This window comes from Wolffia australiana, chromosome 13 (genome assembly GCF_029677425.1).
Source record: "Wolffia australiana isolate 7733 chromosome 13, ASM2967742v1".
In the NCBI taxonomy this organism is placed as follows: Eukaryota; Viridiplantae; Streptophyta; class Magnoliopsida; order Alismatales; family Araceae; genus Wolffia; species Wolffia australiana.
Window position 1 is genome coordinate 13573037 of NC_135847.1, and position 26041 is coordinate 13599077.

At 43.5% G+C, this 26041-nt stretch overlaps 1 long non-coding RNA gene and 1 pseudogene across 3 annotated transcripts in view; one reads left to right on the top strand and one right to left on the bottom strand.

Annotated features, from left to right (window-relative positions):
- The window catches only part of LOC144711515 (uncharacterized), a 42226-nt gene that overhangs the window by 5149 nt on the left and 11036 nt on the right, over window positions 1-26041 (top strand). The window lies entirely within an intron of this gene.
- On the bottom strand, window positions 18696-19853 carry LOC144711513 (uncharacterized; annotated as a pseudogene).

Here is a 26041-nt window from a genome sequence, read left to right on the forward strand (position 1 = left end):
GCCGGCCTAGTTTCCGCGCGCATCTACGCGCAGAAACTGCCACGCGCCCCTGCTGGTTTCTTTTCTTGAGCGCCTTTCCAGCGCCTAGAAAAGAGAAGTTGTCATCCCCTCCCTCAATAGCCGTGGAATCGTCTCCCGCCGCCAGTCTGCCGCGGTCGCACCCCGCGCTCGCTTGCACGTCGTACTCGCCACCGCCGTGCGCACAGCAGCCACTACTGCCCAACCTGCCACCACCACTACACCTAGGGTCCCCACCCAGCAACCTCCCCTAGCTTCCGTGAAGCCGAACCGCAAGCCCAGCCTACCGCTCGATCTTCTGCGTGCACGCCAGATGCCGTCAGTCGCCCGCTGCGCGCACACTCAACCGTCGCGTTGTCCTGCTACTATGCCTGAACCGGTCGCCACACCAGTGGTCGTCTAGCTTCCCCGGAAGCCAAACGTAGGCCCCATCCTGCCATCCGCACGCGCCTGACGCCGTCAGCCACATCCCACACTCCGCTGTTGCGTCCCGACTCAACCGTCGAGTGCTCCCTGCCCCCGTCGCTGTTGGATCACCACCGGGCCCCTACCCGGTTTCCACCACGATCGTTGACTTCGTGTCTCGGTCCTCTACCAGCAGCCATGTTCCCGTGCCTTTGGCACACTGTCTTGGAACACGGTCCTTAGTGATCGGCCCACTTCCCTCGTCAACTGTGGAACGCTTGGGCCCGAGTTGAGAGGTCACAGTCGTCAGACGTGTGAGCTTGCTACTACCGGTCGACGCATAGGACATCTCGATTGCCAGTACTATTCGGTGATCCGGATCCAGCCACGGATCTATTGCATTTTTGCAGGTTGACCTTCTCTTCTGGACAAACTGATGCGGAACGATGGGTCGGGATCGACGACCACTCCGAATCAATGGGGAAATCACTAATCTAATTGTATGACATGTGTGTAATGCGAGTTTTAAGAAAACAATGAGATAAATAAAGCACTACGACAACAGACGTGATCGCCCGATATCACAACAAGGGGAGACTCGAATAAGCTGAATTCTTCCGATAACCTGGGACTCGGAGGAACTAGCACTGTAACGGAGCGGGTTCCTTGATACCACGCATCCACCCTCAACCTGTCCGACCAAGAACCAATACTAAAAAGAAATCCCATCTACCCAACCCAGATGAGACTGGCTATCCTAGCCCCATCGATGGAAACAACGCTCAGAAAGCACTGGGGAAGCTAAATAATTCTCAAAAGGGGTGACCGCGAATGCACCTACGGGGCCTGAGCCCGGTCAGCTATGACAATTTGAGGCAAGTAGTTCGGTGGTGAATCGACCTGAAAAGAGAACGAACCCTAGCTGGATCCGGACCTCGAGGCAGACTCGTTGTCGCACCGGTTGGTTGGAGCTCTTGCTCGACAATCCGATCGGCGGCAACCAAACAGCCCGGTTCTACCATTCCCTAATTGACGAGGTAGGAGAACCGGTCGCTAAGGACCGAGCCCCTAGACGTGTGCCGAAGCACGGGGCAGCGGTCGCTGGTGGGTGCCGGCGTGCATGGCGAACGCAATGGTCCGTGGCGTGGCCAGATGGGGGGCTGCTACCGGTGCACGGAAAGCGCGGGCGGGAGCGGGGTGCTCAGGGAGCACCGAATGCTTCGGGGGAGTGCTGACGCCCTTGGCGCGAAGGTGGCATAGCTCTGGGGTGGGGAGCTGCGAGGTGCAGCGTGGGCAGTCTGCTGGCAGAACTCGGGTCACACGCGTGCTGGGGCGATGGCAGCGATCTTCCGATGTCTATTGAAGGCCGGTCAAAACGGTCTCCCTAGAGAGGAGGGCCGGATGCTGGATGTTGGCCTGCGCTGCCCGACCAGCCGTGCTAGCGCCGATGACCCGGTGTTCCTGGTTGGGTCGAACCGTCAAATAGGTGAGAGGTTTCCCATCATGGAGATGCTTCTGGGCAGTCTTCGGGCAGACCTTGGATGCTTTTGGCCATCAAGAACTGTCGGGTGTTGGGTAGCACTCGCGGGTGCCGAGTGTCGTCGGGGACGCGGTGGCGGCAGGGGCTGCATGCGCGACGTCAGCCCGGCGAGTCTAGAAAGCGTTCCATCAAATGGCTAGCGGGCACCACACCCTGAGGCTTTTCGGGAAGCTTCTGGGCAGTTCGAGCCCAACCTTGGTCGTCAGGAGCCGCGTGAAGACTGACGGCGCTCACGGGTGTTGGGCGCCGATAGGGCGCGATGGCGTCAAGGACCTGCGCGCGCCGTCGGGCCGGCTGGATCCGGGGGCGTCCCGTCAAACAGCTAGCAGGCGGCTCCATTTTGAGGTGTCATGGGCGGTCGTTCACGCGTACCTGGGGCCGGAGAGGATCCGACAGAGGTAGACTGGCGATGGAAGCCAGAAAACCGCTGGCGGAGAGGATGCAGGGGGAAGGTCTCCCGAGACCTTTGTGGAGCCAAGTTTGGGGAAGGAATCCCCAATTCGGCTCTTCGGGCTTGTGGGGTGGACTGGGAACCAAGGGTTCACCAGTCAACCACCATTGGAGACCTTGCTCCTGTAGCTCGGGGGCGGCGGCGGGCTTCTTCATCCTATGTATGCCTATAGCAGCGGAATGTGATAGAGGGATACTAGATGAGAAGCAAGGTAGAGATCTAGGATGGTAGAGATGGATAGAAGGGGAATCATCATGGATGGGCACCTCCATGAGAATAAGGGGGAAGAGATGAGCTAGATCAGAGGGAAGCTCCAAGGTGGCTTCATGACTAGGATTTGGAGAAGCTAGATGGAAGAAGGCATGGCAGAGGAACTCACCTCAACTCAAGCTCACATTTTCATTTTTGCAAAGGGGCTAAGGGGTTGGGTGCCCAATCCTCTACCTTTTATAGGCGGAGGGGGGACCTAACCCTAAAACAAGCCTTAACGGGCCTATGCAAGGCCCAAGAAGGGGAAAACAATGCCCGGGGGCCCACACGGCGCCCAGGGTGTCCAAAACAACCCTAGAACATCTAATTAAACCACATCAAGGCCTCCTAACATTAGGCCACTAGCAATTCAAATTTGAAAAGGGTAAGGATAGAGTCAACCTTCTTCAGTCGCCGCATTGACTACGGCATGTAGACGAACTCAAAATCCTTAGTGTCGGCTCGGGCTTGCAAGGCAGGCAAGGGATCTCGTCGTCAGTCTCGGATGGTCCCCATCACAGATCGTCGTCACTTGTCACTACCATCCGGGCCTCAGCCCCCCAAGTACGCTTGCAACTGCCCCTTTTGAGTTTCTTTGGTTTCCTTCAGTACTACCTAAGTGCGTCTCCACCGTCGGGGCTAGGAATAGATTGTGAGTCGTTATTGAGGTGGGAATCGGGTTCTCTTCATGCGGCCTTGGTCGAACGCTTGAGGGTGTTGGCATGAGCGGTCGTAACCATGCCTTCGCCACATCCATTTGCCTTGAGCCTCGGGGTATTGGGAAGCTTCGGCGTTCCCAAATCCATCCTTCCTACAGTATCGAGGGCTACATTTTCCATTAGACATCTACGAAGTGCTTCTCATTGATCTTTCAACTGCATCTCATTCATTCACGTTTGCATTTCCCAAGTTGATCCAATTGATCCGGAACGGTCGTTGATCCCGATCCATCGTTCCCCATCACTCACTCAAGAAATCAAATAAACTAACCATTGGGCTCGTCGACATTTCGTATACTTGAAGTACAGGTTCTATGCGTCCACTTTAGCTTCATGATGCAGCTGCTCACTTACTGGGGCTTGATCTTCACAAACTTGGGCTTGAGCTTGGGGATGGTCCCCCATCAATAATAATGCTTCCGCTTAAGCCAAAATTGAGGTTTCTTAGAGATGAATTTTTTTGACAATGAGACCACTTGTGTAGGCCATGAATTGTCCAGTTAACATGGAAAGGGAATGTTGGAACGAAACCCTTATCGGGCCTCCTCGTTGTGGACCAATAAGGGCATCTTTGAGGTTGAATCTCTATCTCCCACTCACCTAGGTAGTGAACCCTACTATCCTAATTACGGCCCTTCTATTCACATTTAATCGTCTCTATATCCTCTCTCCCTCCCGTCATCTTCTCTCACTCTGTCTTTCCCCATTCAAGGGTATGTATCATCTGTAGTCTTGTGTCATGTAATTAAGTATTACTGATTGAGGTGTTGTGGTGATTAATCTCAATGCTAATGGAATGGGGCTTTGGAGCTTTAATTAGTGATACATGAACGACCTTGATTGAACAGAGAAACATAGACATTTAGATTATATTTATTTTATTCAAATGATCCCTATTTTATGATATCATCGTAGTTACAATTAGGGACTTCATTAATCACACATTCACAAATGTTGAAATAATCAAATATCACTTTTTATTAAACAAAAACAAGGTTTTTTGCAATGATTGGCTTCTAGACCACAATCCCAACAAACTCCCACTTGGACTATTGTAAGAAAATTGTTTGATCTGAGCATTCAAAAATTGTGTCAAAGACGGAATACCCATTTCGAACCAAACTTGTCATTTTAGGTCCAAATCGGAGCATGTTCCACTGCTAAACGAGGAACATGATCTAGGATATAGTTTAAAACTTTTCTAAACCATAATAGACCATACCTTTGATCTCAAGTTAGAGATCACTTTTTCCCTCCTTGATCTCTCCCCTTCTTGTTGGTGTTCTTGGTGTCCTTGAGCAAGAACTCTCTCCACCCTTTCTTCTTGTCCTTGAGGACAATCTAACCGGGCAAATGACCGGTCTCTAGTCGTGTCCACGCAACTCTCTCTTTCGGAAGCTCTCTCTTCAATCCTCCATGATCTCCTTGGCATGCCCTTGATCTTCTTCCCCAGAAGAGGCTATGGCAAGAGAGGAGGATCGACCTTGAGAGCTAGGGAAGGAGGCTAGCTTGGATACCTACCCCCAACCCTTTGGGGGGTTTATATAGTTGTCTATGGGGAGGAAAGAACTTTTCTTTCCATGTGGGACTAAAAGAGAAGAATTCCTCTCATCCATTGGATGGGATAACCCAAGAGTCATCGATCTATGACCCTTGGAGGAAGGACCACATGGGCTTGAGTCTATGGGGCGAGGGGAACCCATTAACTCCACCCATGTGATGGTATTTAGAACTCATAAAAGGCTATGGGACGTGCTGACCCAATAGGCTTTAACACATGGCATGTGGTTCTTCTCTCTCTTGGTAACTTTACCATAAAATCACCTTTTTCCCTTAAAGTCACCCCTTGAGAGATTTCTCTCTCATGATAGAGTTACCTCTAACTTTTAGACCTCCTATAATTGCATAATTAGGTTAATGCCCTTCTCCCTCAAGAGTCTTGTGCGTGTGACCCTTCTAGGCCCATATAATCCTCTTAGTTAATAACCAAATAATTTTTTCCCTCCTTAAACAATTCTATCAATCAATTAAATCCGTATCATATATGATTTAATCAACCAAGACCAATTTAACCCAATTGGTAGGCTAGGTTGCCAACATGCTTTTGTGCCAAACTACACTCGCATGTTCTTAGAGGATATATGAGTTTCACCCAAACTCTTTATGTTCTTCATGGTACCTGTGTGTCCATCAATTCCATATTGGTATAGTCCTTCATTCATCTAGTGACTCTTAAGTTGTATTCATGGTATGGTCTTGATAGTCAAACCCTAAATCAATCCAACTTAATTCCTCTGAAGATGATGCACAAGAGTCCATCAAAGAACTCTTTCTCTGATGAATCACATCTACCTTGGCCAAGATTTAGTGCATCTCTTTCCTTGAGTCAGATTACCTCAATTATCTGAGGGTGAACGATTCCTTATTGGTCACTCAATCATCTACCTGATCTTCATGACATGCCCAACATGTGTCTTTATCAAATCCACTGTTGAGATCCTTTTGACACAATCAAAGCACATTACTTGTATCATCAGATGTCCTTGGTGCCTCACGTCTAAGGACCATCAATACTATGACGAAATGAGTCAACCTGGTCGACTTAGATAATTCAACCATCCAGGGACTCATACAGATCACCTCAGTGAACTCCTTTCTCCAAACGAGCACCTGACACTTCTCATTGGTGTACACACAACAATAGCTATGGGATCGGCTATACTCATCACCATATGGGTATGAGCAAGTGTCACCACTCTAATCCGGTATGTTCAATGTCCCTTATTGAACATCCCTTGAGTGGGAGATATTAAAATTTTCTTCATGATGTCTAAGTGATCCCTATAGTATGAATCTCATCATAATTCACTCGTTCAATAGAATAAAATCAGGGACTTCATTTATCACACATTCCTAGATGTTGAAACAATGAAACAAATAACTTTTGATTAAACTAAACAAGGTTTGTTACAATGATTGGCTTCTAGGCCACATTTCCAACATGCTCCCACCTTTGGAATTCACTAAGTTAAACATTTTCGCTATAGTGCTTATGTACATGGATTGAGACAATCCTAGCAGCCTTCACAATCTATCTCTATAGATAAATATTCCCTATACGTAGGTTGCTTCTCCTGGATCTTTCATGCAAAAGTTTTGAGATAATGAAGATTTCACTCAATTTAACATCTTCGTGTCACACCCAATGAGCAAGATGACTTCTACATATAAGATCAAGAACGTACCGAGCTCCCACTACTCTTCCTATACACAGAAGGCTAGTCTTCATTCCTCATGAAGTCGTCGGAGTTGACCGTTTGGTCAAATATCTTATTTCAGCTCCTAGAAGATTGCTTAGCTCCATAAATGGACCTTTGCAGTTTGCACATTTTATGAGGGTGTTCTTTTGATGAGTAACCTTTAGGTTGTGTCATGTACACTTTCCTCTTCAAGGTTTCCACTAAGGAAAGTGGTTTTCTCAACCATTTTCCACATCTCATAATCGTAGTGTGCTGCAATGGCGAGAATTATTCTAATCGACTTGATCATAGATTTGGGAAAGAAGGTTTCATCATAACCAACTCGTTGAATCTTACTGTAGCCTTTTGTAAATAGCATAACCTTATACGTGTTGATCATTCCATCTTCAAGGATCCTCTTCTTGAAGATCCACTTACACTCGATAGGTACAATTCCTTCAAGAGGGTCTACCAAGTTTCAAGCTTGGTCAGTGTACATTGATTGGATTGGATTTTCATGGATTGGATTTTCGAATCCATTGATTCTCTCCATTTCTTGGAGTCAGTGGCTTGAATTGCATCATTGTGGGTCAACGGGTTATCATGAAATATGATAGTCGTGGTCTGATTTTCCCCATCAATATGTCCCACATATCGACCTGGAATTACTAGAACTCTACTTGAGCTATGCAATTTCTTTTGTATCGAGATCAACATGTTCAATCATCTGAGTTTCACCCAAAGGATCAAACTCTATTTGTGGGTCTAGATCTACCTTTGTCCCATTTTTTTCTTTGAGAAGGAATTCCACCTCTAGGAATACAGCTCTCCTCGCAAAAAACAAGTTTTGTTCTTCAAGGTAGTAAAGGTATTGTCCACCAGTTTCCTTTAGATATCCCACAAACATGCACTTGTCATTGTGTGACTCCCGTTCCTCAACATGAGCCATACATCCCCAAAAATTTAATCTAATCATAACTTATCCTCTTCTCATGCCATATCTCATTTGGAGTTGATATATAATGTTGTTGTGTGATATCCCCAAAGTGATAGCGGTGCGTCTAATGTACTCATCATGGATAGAACCATGTCTAACAGGGTAAAATTCCGACATTCTGACAGTCCATTGATTTGTGGAGTATAAGTTGAGATGAGATACTATTATCCTTGAGAAAATTAGTGAACTTTGTCCTTGAGTATCCACCACCTTGATCAGACTGAAGATCTTTAATATTTTTTCATGTTTGTTTCTCTCCATCAAGGTTAAACTCTTTAAACTTCTCGAGTGCCTCAGATTTATGTTTCAACAAGAAACCTATCCGTATCTCGAGAAATCATGCATGAATGTGATGAAGTAAGAGAATCCACATATGGTTGGGGTGGATATTGGACCACATATATTAGCATGTATGAGTTCCAAAATATTGTTAGCGCGTGTTCCCTTTCCTGAGAAGGGAGACTCAGGTAACTTACCCATGAGATTAGATTCTCAAGTACTCTATTATTTAAAATCAGGAGAAGCCAATTTGTTCTCTTGGTGAAACTTTTGCACTCTTTTTGCGCTAATATGTCCTAACCTACAATGCCATAGTTAGGTCTTGTTCACTACATGTTTTCTCTTCTTATGAGAAACATCAAAGTTCAAATCATTTGTGATGTATCCTGAAGATATAATTCATTAACCTATTTCAAAAATAAATTGAACAACTTTTAGGACCAAATGAGAAACTAAAATAATGTTTGTTACGATTCAGGGGAAAAATAACAATCATATAAAAAAAATGATTCGCCAAAGGGTAGCTTGAGGTCGACTTCTCCCATGGGCAAAACAGAAACCTTTGTGCCATTCCTGAGTGTGAATGTCACCTCCCCATTCCTCAACTTCCTTATACTTTCCATCACCTATACATCATAACAGATGTGTGAGGTACATCCGGTATCTAATACCCAAGATGTGCAGTTATGTGATGTGAGATAGACATCTGTCATATAGATGGCTCCAAAAGAGTCTTATGACTTCTTGGTCTCGACACATTTCTCGAGGTACTTTTTGCAATTCCTCTTCTAGTGCCATTTGGGACCGTAGTGGAAATACTCCCCTTTTGAGTTTACGTCCTTCTTCTTCTTCATTGTTGTACCATTTCTCTTTCCAACGTTCCTCCTTGAACTGGGTGTTGCCTTCCTCTTCTTGTTGATCTTAAGGACCATGAGGACTCGGAGTTTCTCTTTCTAGAAAGTTCCATGGGCAATTTGAGCATATTGTGCAGTTCAGCTAGAGAAAATTGAATCTTATTCATGTTGAATTTCATAAAAAATTGTGAATAAGATTTTGGAAGAGATTGTAGAAGTTGAAATCCCGAGACAGCCATGTGCTCTATTCTCTCAATCATCTTTAACATATGGGTATGTACAGATGATCCCTTAGGCATGCGGGCCCGAAACAAGCTCTTAAACAACTCGTAGCGTTTGATTTGGCTATGTTCTGCTTACAACTCAATCAAATGAGCCATCATTGTCCAAGGATCCATTTCCATATGTTGCTTCTACAACTCATTAGTCATGGATAAGAGCATGATACACTGCGTGTTGGCGTCTTCATTGAATTTCTGGAATTTGGCCAAAGCCTCATCCCCTCCACTAGGTGAAGGAATTTCAGGTTCATCTTCTGTAAGGACATAATCAATCCATTTGGATTTGAGGAAAATCCTCACGTTCTAAACGCAGCCGATAAAGTAGGTCAAATGAGCTTGTTAGCATCAATTGTACTACATAGCATATTCATGGACGACATTCTTTTCCCACTTTAAGATATTTTATTAATGGATTTGCTTTTCCTTATCCTATGGCTTGCACTAAGAAACATAACCCTCAATAATATTTCTTTTTCGGAGATTCTGACAATTTTCCTCTATAGATCGGAATCTCTTCTTTGCGTAATAACTTGGGGCTACTCCACCAATCATTGCACACTTGAAAAGCACTCATCCCATGAGATTCATAATGACCTTATGATATCCGATCATGTTTGGTTCCCTACTTTCAATGGGCCTAGAGATGCTCCACCAACCATTTATTTTGGTTGACACATACTCATGTTACTTGCTCAAAATAAGTTTTCATAAAATCCTGGTTCTACTCCACCAAGTTCTATGATCTCTTATCATGGCCTTTGTACTATTGTACACAATCTTATAAACAGACTTAACCGTTACAAAAAGGACTAGAGCAACTCCACCATCCCCTTAATGTATTAAGTTCCAAAGATGTAGGATAGGAGGAGCATACAAAGATTTATTAATCTTGCATTTCTGTCTCAATTTTGATGAGGGAATTTTAATATAATTAATGAATAATTCATAAATAATTATCAGAATTTAAAACCATTTTAAAATAACCAAAATCACGATATTAATCACCATTAGTATAAACATTTTAATAAACCCATAAAATAATTTCAAAATAAGATTTAATTAAAATTTTCAGATTTTAGGGTTTTTGTGCAAACATCCCTCTTGGTGTGTCGATTGGCACCTTGCGCCAATCGCAGCCTTCTGCCCGCTCGCAAGTTCCTAGTGCGCGCCTGTGTGGGTGCAAGATCCCCGACTTGGCTCCTGGTGCATTCGTGAGTGCACTCGGTTTATCCAAGGTCTTACCAAATCCTTGGACACCATAAGGACGTTATCGAATAGTGGATCAATATCTGATATTAGATCCTAGGATTTGATAAGGTCTTATTGAATATCTGATTGATATCCTATGTGAGATCCTCTAGTCTAAGAAGGCCTGATCGAATATCAGATCAATATCTGATATCGAACTAATAAGGGCTTATCGAATATTGGATCGATATCCGACATTGGACACGATAAGGCTTGTCGAATATATGATCAATATTCGATATTGGATCTGATTAGGGTTATCGACAATCGGATCAATATCTGATAGAATCAATAAGGGCTTATCCAATATCGGATCAATATCTGATATCATTTCGAAATGTCCTTATCAAATGTCGAATTAATGTTCTAAGTGGACCAAAGTTCTTATCCAATATCGAATCAATATCAGATATCGGAATTAATAAGTCCTTATCATCTATCAAATCAACATCTGATTGTCTTAGCATATTTCTATGTCAGCAAGACCTGATTTGACAGGTCCAATGATAACGTCATCATCCCATTTCTACTTTTTTTGTTGATGACATCATATCTGGCTTCTGACCGACGCGTAATTTGAACGCATGCCGGTTGGCTGAGCGCCCCTTGGCGTTTCAGCTACCCAACACCTCTATAGGCCAATGAGGTGCCCAATTAGTCGCGCTGGTTTCCCGGGCAACTTTGCCAATTCGGGTACCCTACGCGCGCGGAACAAGGAAAAACTCACTCGATAGCTGAATTTTTTAGAGGCCATAACTTTTTTGTTTCAACTTTGATTTGGACACCAAATATAATCTGGAAAGCTTAGAATGAGCACAAATTGACTCTATACCACTCTAAGAATTTGAAGAGTTCTAAGCATCCTAAAATTAGGTCCAATGCAGATCACCGGATTTGGATCCGATTGGTCATTTGATGTCAAAATCGCTTATAAAAAAATCGCTCATTTGATGTTAACTCATTTTTAACATGATTTAGTTTATACCTTTCATCTCTTGCTTGAAATTCTTGGTGTGTTGTCCTTTTCTTTGATCTTGGATATCCCATTTGTTCTGAAGGATAAACTTCTCTTTTTTCTTGAGGATGAACCAATCGGTCTGATGCCAAATCTCTAGTTGAGTCCACGTGAGACTCTTCTAGAGAATCTTCTTCTCCTTGAAGCCTTCTCCGCCTCCTCGGCATGCCCTTGATCTTTTTCTTCAAGAACAGGTATGGTACAATGGAAGGAAAGGGAGAAGACCTTCCTTGAGAAGAGCTACATAAGGAGGCTAGTTTTGATGCCTACCCCCAAGCCTTTGGGCAGCGTATATAGTTGTCAAAAGGAAGATCAATGGTCGTGTCACATGCGTAAGAACTACATCGTGACTATTGGATGTGAAAGTCCAAAAGACATCACATCATGACCCTAGGATTGTTGAAGTCCAAAAACTCCACACATGTGAGAACAAATACTCACATTTATGTCTCTTGGGCATGGAAGCCCAAGAGACATCCACACATGTGAGCCTTTTGGGCCTAGAAGCTCAAAAGACATCCACGCGTGTGAGAACAATTCTCTCATTGATGTCTCTTGGGCGTGGGGCCCAAGAGACTTCAACACATGTGGGAACTTTTCTCTCTCATGGTAAGGTCAGCTTAAAATGACTATTCCATATGATAACCTCTAATCAATTCATCTAATCAATTAAATCCATTTCAAAGTATGGTTTAATGGATCTTGATCCAAATGGTAGGTCAGGTTGCCAACATGCTTTGGTGCCAAACTACACTCACATGTTCCAGAGGATGTTTGAGTACCATCTAGACTCTTTTATTCTTCATGGTAAATGTATGTACATCAATACCATATTGATATAGTCCCTCATTCATGAACCATGACTCCTAAGTTTTATTCAGGGCATGGTATTAGAGCCAACCCCTAAATCAATACAACTTAACTTGAGATGATGCATAAGAATTCATCAGAAAACTATTCTCTGATAACTCACTTATAACCTGGCCAAGGATTTCATGAAAAACTTCTCTTGAGTCATAACCACTCAATTAACGAGGGTGATGATCCCTCTTCTGGCCACTCAATGATCTTCATGATTTTCATGACATGCCCAACATGTGTTCTTAATCAGTCCAATGGTGAGACCTATATGACACAGTCAAAGCATAGTAATCCCATCATAAGATGTCCTCGGTGCCTCGTGTCTAAGGACCATCAGTAATATGATGACATGAGTCTACCTTGGTTGACTTAGACAATTCAACCATCAAGGGACTCATACGAATCACCTTAGGGGACTCCTTTCTTTAAAGGAGCACCTCACACTTCTCACTAATGTTCATGCACCAATAGCCATGGGATCAACTATACTCATCACTATGTAACTCTGAGCAAGTGTTACCACTCTAATATGGCATGTCTGATGTCCCTTAACAAACATCCCTTGAGGGGGAGATATTTAGATTCTGTTCATTTTACTCAAGTGATCCCCATATTATGATCTGATCATAATTCACTTGTTGAATACAATCATTGACTTCATTAGTCACACATTCACGGATGTTGAAATAATGGAACAAAACTTTCAATTAAACAAAAACAAGGTTTGTTACAACGATTGGATTATATGCCACAATCCCAACATCCACAAGGTCTATGAATATAAATCACACTCCCCCTCAAGCCGAAGCATGGATGATTCAACTTGAGCACACTCCCCAACAAACTGGATCACGGATGATCTTCAGCTTGAGCACACACAAATGGTACAAAAAACACAAACACGATGCCTCGCATCGAGGAGGGATCCTTGAGCAAAGAGTAGGGGAAGAAATGTCTTTAGAAGCTCGATGAAGATGATGCATGTGGAAGGTGTGGCCACATTATCCTGAGATGACAACATTTGGCACAACCGTAGGAGATGGAAGTCCTTGGTACAATTAGAAAAGATGGTGGCATGGCACAAACCATAAAGGAAGGTGGCACGGCACAAATCGTAAAGACGACGACATGGCACAAACCGTAAAGGACAGTAGCACGACACAAACCGTCGGCAATGGAGGCTCATTAGACAAACCATAGAAGATGGTAGTGCACTTGCGTAGCCAAACTTGAAACATGGGCCACCAAAACATGAACATGCCCAACAAAATCTATAGAAGAGAGAGCATAAATGACCATGTATCCTTGAGTAGATTCCGCATAATGGCCTTGATATAGACCCAAAACTGCCCAAAAAAAGGGGTCAGAAGTCACCAAGTAATGGGCCTAAGAAGTGCCCAAAAGTGGGCCAGGAGAAGTGGCCAAGATGGGCTACAGAAGGGGCCAATATGGGCCGTTTTCCTTTTTTCCTTGTTTATCATTTTCCTTTTTTCCTTTTACTTTTTCTCTCCTCTTTTTTCCAGAAAAGGTGCTTGATGATGCCCAAAACTGCCTACAAATGGGCTCAGAAACTGCCCAGAAAATGGGTCAGATATCCGAGGAGAGAGAAAAGCGGGTCAAAACCGAACCAAAATGGCCAAAATCAGCCCTAAATTGGCCTGAAATGAGCCCGTTTGAGGAGAGAGAAATCAGAGAGAGAAACTGGGCCAGAAACGGGTCAAAACTGGGTCATATTGGCCCTAAATTGGCTCGACGAAAGAGAAATCGAGGAGAGAGAAATCAGAAACTCAACCAACGGCGAGTAATCCGTCGAAACTCCTGCCTTCCCCAGCCATGGGAGGGGGATCGACACGGAAAGATCTGCCAAGGAAAAAACCTGGCGGCGGATGATGGAACGAAAACAGTAGGTCGGCCAATAGGGCAGTCGGTAGGGTGGCATCAGGCAAGGCATCGCCGGCAGTTTCCGAAGAGAGATCGTTGTTTTGTTTTGTTTTTTTTATTTTTTTGCAGCAATGGAAGTTCGCCGAGAGAGAGCGAAGAGGAGAGAGAAACTGCGTGGAGAGTGATCAAGAGAGAGAAACCATCATTAGAGAGAGAAAATACCACAGAAGAGAGAAAGAAACCACCGTTGGAGAGAGAAACGTGGAGAGCGATCTAGAGAGAGAGAAAACCACCAATTTGTCCTTTGATGGCGGAGAAGAAGAACTGGCGTCTCTGTTTTTGGGGGTGGTGCCAAGAGAGAGAAAGACGAGGTGTCACGGAAGATGAAGGGACCGCGGGGCCAAAGAGAAACCTGGGCGTGGAGATCGCCGAGGTAGAGCAGCACCAAAGAGGAAGCAAGAACGAAAGGAGAAGGTGATGCTAAATGCAATGGAGAAGAAGATAAACCCTAGGTCATTGACCTCACCTCTGATAACACACGTCAGATGCTGTGATCGACGTCACATATTGCAACACAGGAGAGGCTCCTATGACTCTATATGAATGCAGCAGAATGAATGCAAATCAGTGAAAACAACGTAAAAGTGGTCGGACTGCCGCGAATATAGGGTGAGACACGGAACAGATACTAAGTGTACCGTACAGCTAGGCTCCCAGTGACCCGTTAGTTCAAAGTGCAAAACCAACGTCAAGGAATACCATAGACGAGGTGGTCCTTACTCATACGACAAAAGTGATCGATCCAATACGAAAAGACAATCCCAACCCCAACCCAAGGCAAACGAGTGGCCCTATCAAACTAATCCCTAGGCAGTTAAAAATATGAGGCTTGCACTAGATGAAATGATGATACTCCAAGGAGAAACTTTTGTGATGATCTGCGAGACCGGAAGGTTGCAGTGTGTTGCGCGCCCCGAGTTCGAGGTCGACCTATAGAGAATTAAGTTCCACCGAGTCGGTGACGCTCACTGGAGAGGCGTCCAGAGAGGCTTGGATGTTCACGCGTGCAGGTATATGATGCTGAGGTGCTGCTTGGAGCCCGCGGCAGTAGTTATGGCAGTTGGCGGTGTTTCATGGTGGTGTTCCGGCAAAATCGCGGCACTGCAATGGCAGCGCGCTGCACAGAGACGACATGAAGTGCCGGACTGTCCTCTTGACAATGGATCTGGCCAAGGGGGAGGATTCTCGACCCCTTGGGCGGCTGAACTTCACTGGAGATGGCGATGGTGGCGCCCGACGGGGGCTCATAGAGGGCGGCTGACTATGGCATGACAGCTTCAATTGTGGCGCTGCTTCTGCTAGGCGCGGCCGGCTACGTTTGATCTAGGCAGTGTGATGGTGAGGGTTAAGGGCACCCCTCAATGGATCTACCTATGATACCTACAACCCTATACCAGGGAGGTTGAGATGGTGACGATAGCATCATCCGTTCTTCCAGCGGCGTATGCTCTTGCTCAATGAATCTGGCAGTGTCGGCAACCTATGGCGCTCCAGCGGCTCCCTTAGGCTAGAAGATCAAGCTCTCCTCAATCCATGGAGAAGAGGGGGTGGGGAACCAAGAGCAAGAGCAAAATGACTGTTTCTTCTTCTCCAAGATTCCCAAAAATACAAGAGGGATACACTTCTTTTATAAACCAAGGAATGGAGCCCAAAAGTCACAAAGAGGGAAATCAAAAATTCAAATGGGCACAATTAGTGGGGAGGCCCAAATTGACTAAGGCACCCCACTAATAGCCCAATTACGACGAAATTAAACAAAAACACACGTGCGAAGGCCCAATTAAACACATGAGGGCCTTCTACAAGTCCACACACACATGAAATAAACTCAAACGCACAAAATCAAAATCAAACTCCAATAGGGCCTGTTGACCAAGCCATGGGCCCTTAATGGTCCTCCATCAATCACATCTCCATATTATGATATTTCCCCCTAGAGATTCCCTTATAGATCCCCTTAGATATTCCTTTCTTGGAGCACAAGTGGGAGATGTGGGAGCCACCCACTATTGGGCCTAGTAGGCCTTATCTTCACATATAGGCCTTATCTTCTCACACTTCCCCGCAAGCTGGAGCATGGATGATTCAGCTTGAGCACACCTACCATATAAGAATATATGAAACTTATGCACAAAGGAAATTATAGCTTTGCCTCCTCGAATATCAATAAGGACATGACAATCCCCTCGTCGTTACTTGAAATTTATTAGTTGTTCAACCTCTAATAGTATCCGCACTATCTTTTCCTCCAGATTTTGCCTCTCCATAGTCAATGGACGTTATGACTATGATCCCTCATGATCTTGTCAGCATTGCCCACAATGAAGACTTTCTCTTTATAGGCTGATCCGGGAAAGGTAAAGAAGTATAGGGGTTGAAGGGAGATTATAAACCAAAGGTTGCATAGGCCCCTGCATCCAAACCCTCTTGGTGGTGTATATAGGTTATGAGAGGGGTTATAACGATAGTATACCATCATAGAATTAAAAAGTTCAAGCGAAAACCCTTTGTTTCTTTTGTCCTCTCTTAGCGAAGTCCATTAGTAACTTTATTACTTTTAGTAGGCATGATATATGAGCTATCCAATAACTGCCCAATCCTACAGCATGTGGAGAGGGTTACAAACAACTTCCCTCTCCCACATTTTTCTCTTTTGATTCTCTCTTCCTCAAAGATCTTTATTTGCATGAGATCCTCTATATTCATCTCTACCCCACTAGTTAGTGAGCCAAGCAATTCAATTTTACTGCTCCATAGGATCCTTACCAATATCATCAAATTTTCCTGAACACTTTAATCCAATTGGTCTCCAACACAATGTCAGAGTTACACAATGTGAATCAAAGAGCAAATGAGTGTATCCGAATCTTCCATTTTTGTATTTCCAATAAAAAAATCAGAATTATGTCTTCCATTCTTTACAAGAATAATCATTGAATGGCATAAGGTCTGATTCATATCCTTCATGATCTGAATTAAAGGTTGTAAATCTCTCTCAAAAAGTATTACTAAGCGAAGAATACTACCTACCATACATAAAGGTATTGTAGATTTGTAAATTTATTCAATCTTGATCTAGAGATTTGATGAAAAATTCTTCCTCTAAGAGTGTCTTATACATGCCCTTCAAATAACACTTTTTTTCGCAATTTTTGTGTTTTTATTTTTCCTTTTTGCGTTTTTTACTTTCCTCCTTGTATCAAGCATTTTTTTTCATTTTTTGGAAGAAAAGAGGCCTGAAAAGAGCACAAAATTGGCCCAAAAGGGCCCGAAATAAATGACATTAAAGAGGGGCTCAAATGGGTCTATAGCTAGCCCGAAATAAGCCTGCAACTGGGCTGAAAATCAGGCATGTAGCTGGCTCGAAACTAGACTATGACTGGCCCGAAATAAACTAGACCGTACCTGAACCTGAAATTGGGCCTGCGCTCCGGGAAACTCTTGTGCAGCATATGGGGAAACTCCATTTTTAGAGAGAGAATAAGTTTCATGGAGAGAGGAAGATCGACTAACAGTCCAAGGGAGGGCCACTCAACAATCAACATATCCTGTTCGAAGAAAAGCATCTCTTCTGACCTAGTGGTAATATAGGTAAGGATAGGGAAATCCAAAACACCTCTTTTGATTCTGGTTCTCCCATCGGCATCTGGTACGACATTTGTTATTGGTATACTGATAATCGACATCCTATATATGCTATTGCATATTCATTATCTGTTTTGAACATCAAATATGAACTAGATATGGATATCGATCCCAATGTCATTTTTTCAGATACGATAGTGGTAAAGAATATCACAATCCGTGTTGAAACATCGGATATTGATTTGGATTATGAATATCGGATCTCTTTGCATTGATATTGATATCGAAATGACCGCTTTGATGCTCAATAATATTCTTCCTGAATAGCCTCCATTCTCTTGTCGAGAGTTCCTTTGATGTGGACCGCTATTTTAGTATCCGATATTTGGATCGATATCAGATACCAGAACAGAAAGTATCTGATGCCGTGCATTAAATATCGATTTTTATCAGTCGTTGATATCGGGATTGCACCTGATTATCTGATATCGGTACCTGGACTGACAAAGACTAATGTGAAAGCACTAAATAGGGTTTCACTATTGGTATTCGGCACAGCATATGCTATCAGTATATCGATAGTTGATAACACAGTGATGATATCCCATATTCAATATTGACACCACATATTGAATAAAGAATAACTACTTTCAACAGAGGACGATACCCATATCAATATCAAAAATATCAAGTCTGATAACGACAAAGAATACTGCTTTCATTATCAAAATATTAAACAGATCTCGGATAACAAGTATCGGATCTACTCAGAATCAATACTGATCATTATCCTACTGTGATATTCATGTCAAAATTCCAAACTCAATACTCAGTGTTCTGACCCATGTACTGGTATCTAACATTCAGATCGATATTGGATATCTATACATAAAGTATCAACTGCCCATCCTTATCGGTAGTCAATAGACATATTGCAGTCGATATCGATATTCAATACCGACGAACCCTACTGCTAAATGCCGATGTCTCTCTTCCAAAACCAATAAAGCAAAGAAAAAAAATGCATCGGCATTTCAACAAACAGCTCTCGTGCACCATCATTTCTTCCTCAGAAAGTACACGTCAGACTCCTCATAAGCATACTCAGGATGAAGATCCTCCCTCGGAACCTTCTCCACAGAGAATCTCTCCCCACAAAGCTCCCCACCTCACCTGATACCCCAGCAGGACAACCCCACTAGGGCTGACCAGAGCCTCCATCGCTGACACCAAATCCCCGACAGAATCCTTGATATAGACGACGTCTGCGGCGATGACGTAATCAAAAGGCGGCCGCAGCGCAGCTATCTGTTCAGCATTATTCCAGTTGAGTACAGCGTGGCAAGGTGGTCGCCCTAAGACGGGTCGGTTTCGCTTGAGGTTGTGGCGGAGTGCAGGCATGACGGGAGGGATATCGGTAAGGATGACGTCGAGGCCGAGGAGGTGGAGGCCCATGCCGGCGGGGCCACAGCCGGAGCCGAGCTCGACGGCGCGCTTGCAGGGGAAGGAGAGGAGGTCGGAGTAGGGAGAGGGAGGAGAGAGAAGCCAACATTTAATGAACTTGACGAGGAGGAGGGAGCATGACCAGACGGAGGTGCCCACGTGGAGGGAGTCGTTGTCTTGTTGGATTGAGAGGACGGCGCCGCCGACGGGGAGGTCTACGGATGGGGAGCGGGAGAACTTCATCTCTCTCTCTCTCTCTCTCTCTCTCTCTCTCTCCCTGGAAAATGTTTTATTTTCCATCCTACCTGAAAGTCTCTTTCTATACATATATATACATATTTTTACACACATATATAATTATATAAAATACATAATTATATACATAATTTCCAATAAATAAATAGGACAATGGTTGTGTGAAATTGGGTTCTAGTCCCTCAAATTCAATCGTGTCTCACTTACATGGAAAATGTCTTATTTTCCATCCTAACTAGACTGTCTCATTCTAGGTTTTTGAAATTGGGGGGGTTTGGCTATATAATTAAATCACCCCTTATTTCAATAACTAATTAACTAGCCTCAATTTTTATTCATCTTAAACATAACATGTGACACTGATTTAGTTGCAAGAAAGTTCTTCGTTATTTTAGTTTTTGGCATGTCAATCGGCACCCTATACTTTTGCATGTATTCTGTGTTGATGTCAATATCTTTTAAGTGTCATACAAAATTTCATGCTTCTGGGTCTATAGTACTTTGTGTTACAACTTTAGCATCTTATACTTACACAAAACTGAAGATCTGGTCCATTGTGAAATGTTAGAGCATTAAAGTGGGCCCACATTGTTTGGAGATGAGGGTTTTAAGGCATAGATATAGAATTTAGGGTTTACGGCATTGAATTCTGTGTTTAAGTTTCAAAAACTTAGGGTTTGAGATTTTGAATTATAGTTTCTTGTTTAGTGGTTTAGGTTATAGAGATATTGGAATCAAGATTCAGGCTTATAGTTTTGGGTAAGGTTACTAAATTTTTGGTTAAGATTTAATGCATAGTGTTTAGAGAATAGGTTTTAATTCTTATGTTTAAGTTTAGAGTTTATGCTTTAGGTTCAGGAATTAAGGTTTATGTTAAGTGTTTAGGGCTTAGGCTTAGGATGAGGGCTTGGGTCAGACCACCGTCTTGTCCTTCCATGCCACGTTAGCCTAGGGCTGGTGTCAATATGTGATGACATGGCGACGTGGTAGCATGGCACGTCACGATGACGTGGCACGATGAGAGTATGTCTCCTGTCAATGATGTGGCAACACTTAACATCCCGCACACGTCACATTAGCTTATGCTAACGTCAACACTTGTTAGAATGGAAAGTTGTATGCTTGCCACATCGCAATGGCGTGGCTATGATGTGACAACGACGGGGGTCTGACATGGCCAACGGGGGTATGATGTGTCAAAGAGTGTTGATGCATGATGACATGACCAGTTGTGAGTTTATCACATCATACATCAACAATGAAAAGGGGTCTGCCATGTGTCAGCACACATGGCATCATCATTCGCCTTCAATAGGAGGAATCAATCAAGACTCAGACAAGTAGCTAGCTGACCAAGTCAAATGACTGATTCCCATGTCAAATCGAATGGACAACCACCAAGCGCGACGAGCACATAACTATGCACCACACATGAGCTTTCACGTTGTGAAGACCTGGCGCAAATTTGCACACCGCACGCAAAGAGCGTGCTAGAGAAACGAGAAAAGCAAATATTTCTGTCCCAAAAACATAAAATTTTGACCATCTTAGAAATTGATGAAAATTTTTAAATTGGTTTTTATGATTAATTAATTGATGATTAATGTAAGTTTGGGACTCCTTGAGCTTTGTTGAATTTTATAAAATTATTTCATCCCGATTTATGTTTTCAAAGCTTAATGATATTTTCATGATTTATTTGATTTTAATTTGTACATTATTATATTGTGTGATCACCAACTTGAAATCCCTCATTTATAATTGTCAAACAAGCGCAAAGTTAACAAATTTTTCTTGTTCCTCCTATGTTATAACCATAGATTCTATCTTGCCCATTAAGAGGATGGTGGAGTCACTCCAGCTCTCTTTCTAAGCGCTTGATAAGAAATAAGATTAAGTATTAGAGATTGAAGGCCGAGGATGGGGTCCCATGAATTTGGTGGAGACACTTTAGGAGTCATGTGAGTTCATCATTAAGCAAGTAACATGGGTTAATCTCAATCAAACTCAATGTTTGGAGTCTCTCCAAGCCACTTTAATGTAGGGAAGTACAAGTCTTATGAGTCATAAAACATGATCAAATGACATAAGAGTACGAGTCTTATGAGACAAGTGCTTTTTGAATATAATGTGATTGGTGGAGTTACTCCAATTCACTTTACATTAAAGAATATTTTGATCCCCACAAGGAGATAACATCTCTGAGTAGAAAACATATCTTGAGGGTTATGTTTCTTAAAGGGAGAATTAAAGATAGAACAACAACACTCCCTTTAAACACACACACACAGATCTTTTAAATCTTTAATAGGGCATCATGATGTGTGGTAATTCGTTACGTGGCTTTCTGGGTGCCAATAGGCTTAGAATTTTTCCTAAGATTGAATGCATTTACTTACATCATGGACTAGAATGAATCTAACTAACCACCATTAGGTGCTTTGGACGAGGAATTTGCGAAGTTCTAAAAGCACAAGAAAGACACTGATATAGTTCAGTGTTATATGTTTGGTTCCATTACTAATGAGTTGGGCATGCTAGTCCAGCCGCCCAGATGCCCACGCACGTGTTTGCCGCCAGACGATCGCTTCCCCGGAGTTCCTTGCAGTTGTACCCCCATGCCTCTGGCACAACATCTAGGGGTATGGTCCTTAGCGACTGGTTCTCATCCGTTTCCAATCAGGGAGTTGATCAAACCCCGGTTGTTCAGTCATAACCTATCTAATGTGTTGAAATTTTCTCATGTCGGTTGGTGTGTGAGGCAATCCGACTGCCAATGTTATCTGGAGGTTCAGATCCAGCCACAGATCCAATTGATTTTTGGCAGGTTGCCCATCTCTTCAGACAGACCATCGCTATTCATCACAACCTACCGAGCTTCGGCCTCGCAAGTACGCTTGCAACTGCCCCTTTGAGTGTTTATTTACTTCAATCGATGCCTCCCAAACTTGTCTACACTGCCAGGGATAGGGTAGAGTATTCGAAATCTGAGTGGATAGATAGGATTTCTGTTAGGTAGAAAGTGTTGAAGGTGTTCGCACAAGTGCTGATAACCGTGCCCCCGCTGCATTTGTTCTTCTCAAACCCGTGGTCATTGGGAGCCATGAGACATTTCCAAGTGCTCCCGAGATTAGATGCAGCCGACATCATTTTTTGCTTGTTCTGAGCTTATCATTGATTTTTTGTTGCATCATCGTCCATTGCATACTACATATTCTGTTTGAAATAATTGATCTTAAATGGTTGTCGATGCCGACTCGCAGTTCCCCATCAATTTAGGTATCGAAGTTGAGTTATGTAATTTCTTAGTTTATTTCCACCAAGACAACATTGCATGGTTCAGTAGCTTTGACTTTCACTTATATAAGAGTAAAAAATTGCGTTAACATCCGAGAGATACATAGATACATTCTTGTAAGTGCTAGAGAGAGAAAGAGAAAAACCAACATAGTTTCTCGTCCTCCCCCATCTAGAAAATAGTTGTGTTAAGACAGGTTAACTTATCTCTAGAGAGAGAAAGAGAGTTAAAAAAGGCCAAGATGAACCTATAAAGAGCCATCCTTATACTCGGCTCTGCCTAGAATCCAGATCTCAACTAAGAAGCAACAACCACTTGTGGAAACCCTAATGGGACCGCAGAAATGGTTTCATATGTTAGAGTTAACTTTCCTATCATTGACTCCATGAAAATATTCAGCTTAGTCGTCGAGGGCTCTGTAGTAAAACTAAAATGGAAAGTTTGGTTGCGAGATCACATGGTGGCACATAGACAGGAGATGGTCCATAGAGGGAGAATGGTGTCCTTGATCTCAAGGTTGTAGGAAGAGGGGTTGACCTAGCTAACCTCTGCTTTCTTCATCTCTTTACACCTCACCTCGGGGATGGATGCATATACATTTGGGAAGCAAACTGAGGAGTAGAGAATTGGAACATCCTTCACAGTTGGAGAGGCAGAAATCGCCTATAATTCAATAAAAAGTTCTACAATTCATGGACATTTGAGATTCCTTAGAAATCCATAAGTTTTTGAGGACTACCATCAACTTTACATGTGACATCCATATATAGTGCACCTAAGATTTTGATTCTCAATCTCCAAGAGCTCTACAAGATCATATTCTACATCTTGCACAGCCTCATAATGGTAAAGATGCATGGTAAAGGTGGCATCATGTTCTCTAAGTACAGAATGAACCCCCCGTAGTTGACCAAGCAATGAGTGCTTTGAGAGAGTGCTTCTTCCCCAAAAACTGACCGCCAATAAATGTTGCCTAAAATTGTGTTGAATGAACATAAAAAATGTTACAACAATTCTTCCTTAGCATATAACAAAGGTTTCTGAATGAATCATCCCAATCTTGTTTCCAGTTAAATATAAAGCTAGACTGTGCCTATGATGATGAGAGAGACATGGGTGAGACTATAGAAGAAAGGGGAGAAGACGGTGGATACATCCACGTGCTCAAAGCTTTGCTATATAAGACATTTGATTCATCCTGGTTCTAGATTGCGTCATATGTCCAACTATCTAATAGTATGTGATGTCATTTCAGTGAACAAGAACAAACCATCCTCAAAGAAGTCTTCAAAGTGAAATCCAAAGGCGGTTTACACCCGAAAAGAGAAAACTTCTATGTGAACTTTCTAGTATCCAAAGATGGTTTTTTAGATGAACTATCCAAGATAGCAAAATTATCAAAAATCCCTTGCGGGTTCAAAACATTCAATACTTTATCCATGTCAATGCTCGAAAGTTGTTTTGTTCTTTCTTCTCCTACAGAAAGCTGCATAACAAAGAGAAAATTAATGCCCTTGTTCTTTTCATAATTTTGTGAAGGGCAATAACTTAGTTTCAAAACTTGTGGTTTCTTCTGTTCAACACAAGGTATCAAATCCTTCTATTTTTTCCTGAGTCTCCTCCACCTTTCACTGAATTTCCTTGCAGGATAGACTTCACCAACTCTTGTGTCTCTGTATTTTTGCCCCCTTTGGAGGTTTAGTTTTCTTCTCACTCATAGCCACATACGGAACTGCTGCAGTTGATGAAACGCCTCAGCTCTCCCTTTTCAAATGATCCCCTCGTAGCTCAGACAATGTCCTTTTTGCCATTGGCTCCACAATCGCAAACGACGGAAATTTCATTTCAGGAACATTCTGCGCTTGGAAGATCTCTCCGTTGCAAAGGAAGGGGAGAGAGAGAGAGAGAGAGAGAGAGAGAGAGAGAGAGATCATGTAACTTCATAGTCACACATTCGGTAGCTGTTTTCTTATTTTCATATTCATATTAGCATTTCTATAAATCATAACATTCATTTACATTTCATTCATGACTTTTTGGACATCCCCAATTTCACCATCGTACCAGGCTAGAAGATGCTTGATAGGTATTCCCGTTTACATATACCGGCTGCAGAGGCAAACCCTCTAGCCAGAGTGATGGTGACAACCCCAAAAGTTATGATTACTCCTTGGAAGATCATGAGTACACCCATTAAGACACTTCTCTTGATGCAGATTTAGATTCCTATCTGGAAACCGCACAACCCTATAGTGGTCCTACTACATCACCTAGAGAGGAACGACTTCTTTGGATTCATACCTAGTCCTCATTATCAGCCCCACAATGCGGGTCTAGAGCCATCCGAAACCTAGATAATGAGGGACTAGGCACCCCTCATCATGAAGGTAAGACCCCATGCGGAATGACCATACTAGTCACATCCACCACAGATTGTGCCCCCACGTGTCTCTTCACTGCAACGGCAACCACGACAAGACATCAACAGTCGCAATGGTTGTAGCGCCAGCATGGACAAAATTGGAAGACTCAATCGAGATGACAGATGCACACCCAGTAGGATCCTCCCTACTGGCATGCCAGAAGTCCCTCCGCCACCAGCTTCTACAGTCACACCAAAAGTCCCTCCGCCACCACCTTCGTAGGTATATCCACCTTTGCAAGTCTATCCTTAGGGTTACCCATATCCACAGTTTCACCCACCCTAGGCGCCTTACGCGCCACACTATCCTGCGGTGCCTAGGGGATCCATATGCATCTCATGGCCCATATGGGTATGGATACCCCCATGTGCCGTTGTACCCATATGCCATAAACTACCCTCCTAGGGTGACACATTATGAGGCTTCCTACGCACCCCAGTCCAACCTACTTCTCTACAAGTTTTGGGCCACATGTGCCGCTCGCAAGCATCATTGCATGCCCTCAGCGCCATACTCGTCGGCGATTTCACATGATTTTGCCTCAGGCTCGTCTTCTGGAGATCTGCATCTATGATGCCCCTGGACTAGGCCCCAAATGCTTTGGCAGACCGTGGACTCCACTTGCTTCAGAAATAGGCACCTCTATCGTCACAACCTGTACTTGCACTTACAGAACAACATGCAGCACTAAGGTTCGATACTTCCTAGCCTTCGATCTCGACACCCACTCCTAGGTTTGACGAGCTTGAGGCAGATCCCATTGTAGTCCATGACCCACCTCTACCCCCGCAATATCTTGAACCGCAAGATGGCCCTCACAAGAACCACAAAAAAGATAATTGCACTAGAATACATAAGAGCTTCAAGATGGACGTGCCCGTTTATGAGGGTTCCCAAAATCACGTTGACTTGATGGACTGGTGTTCGAGCTGGAGTCACA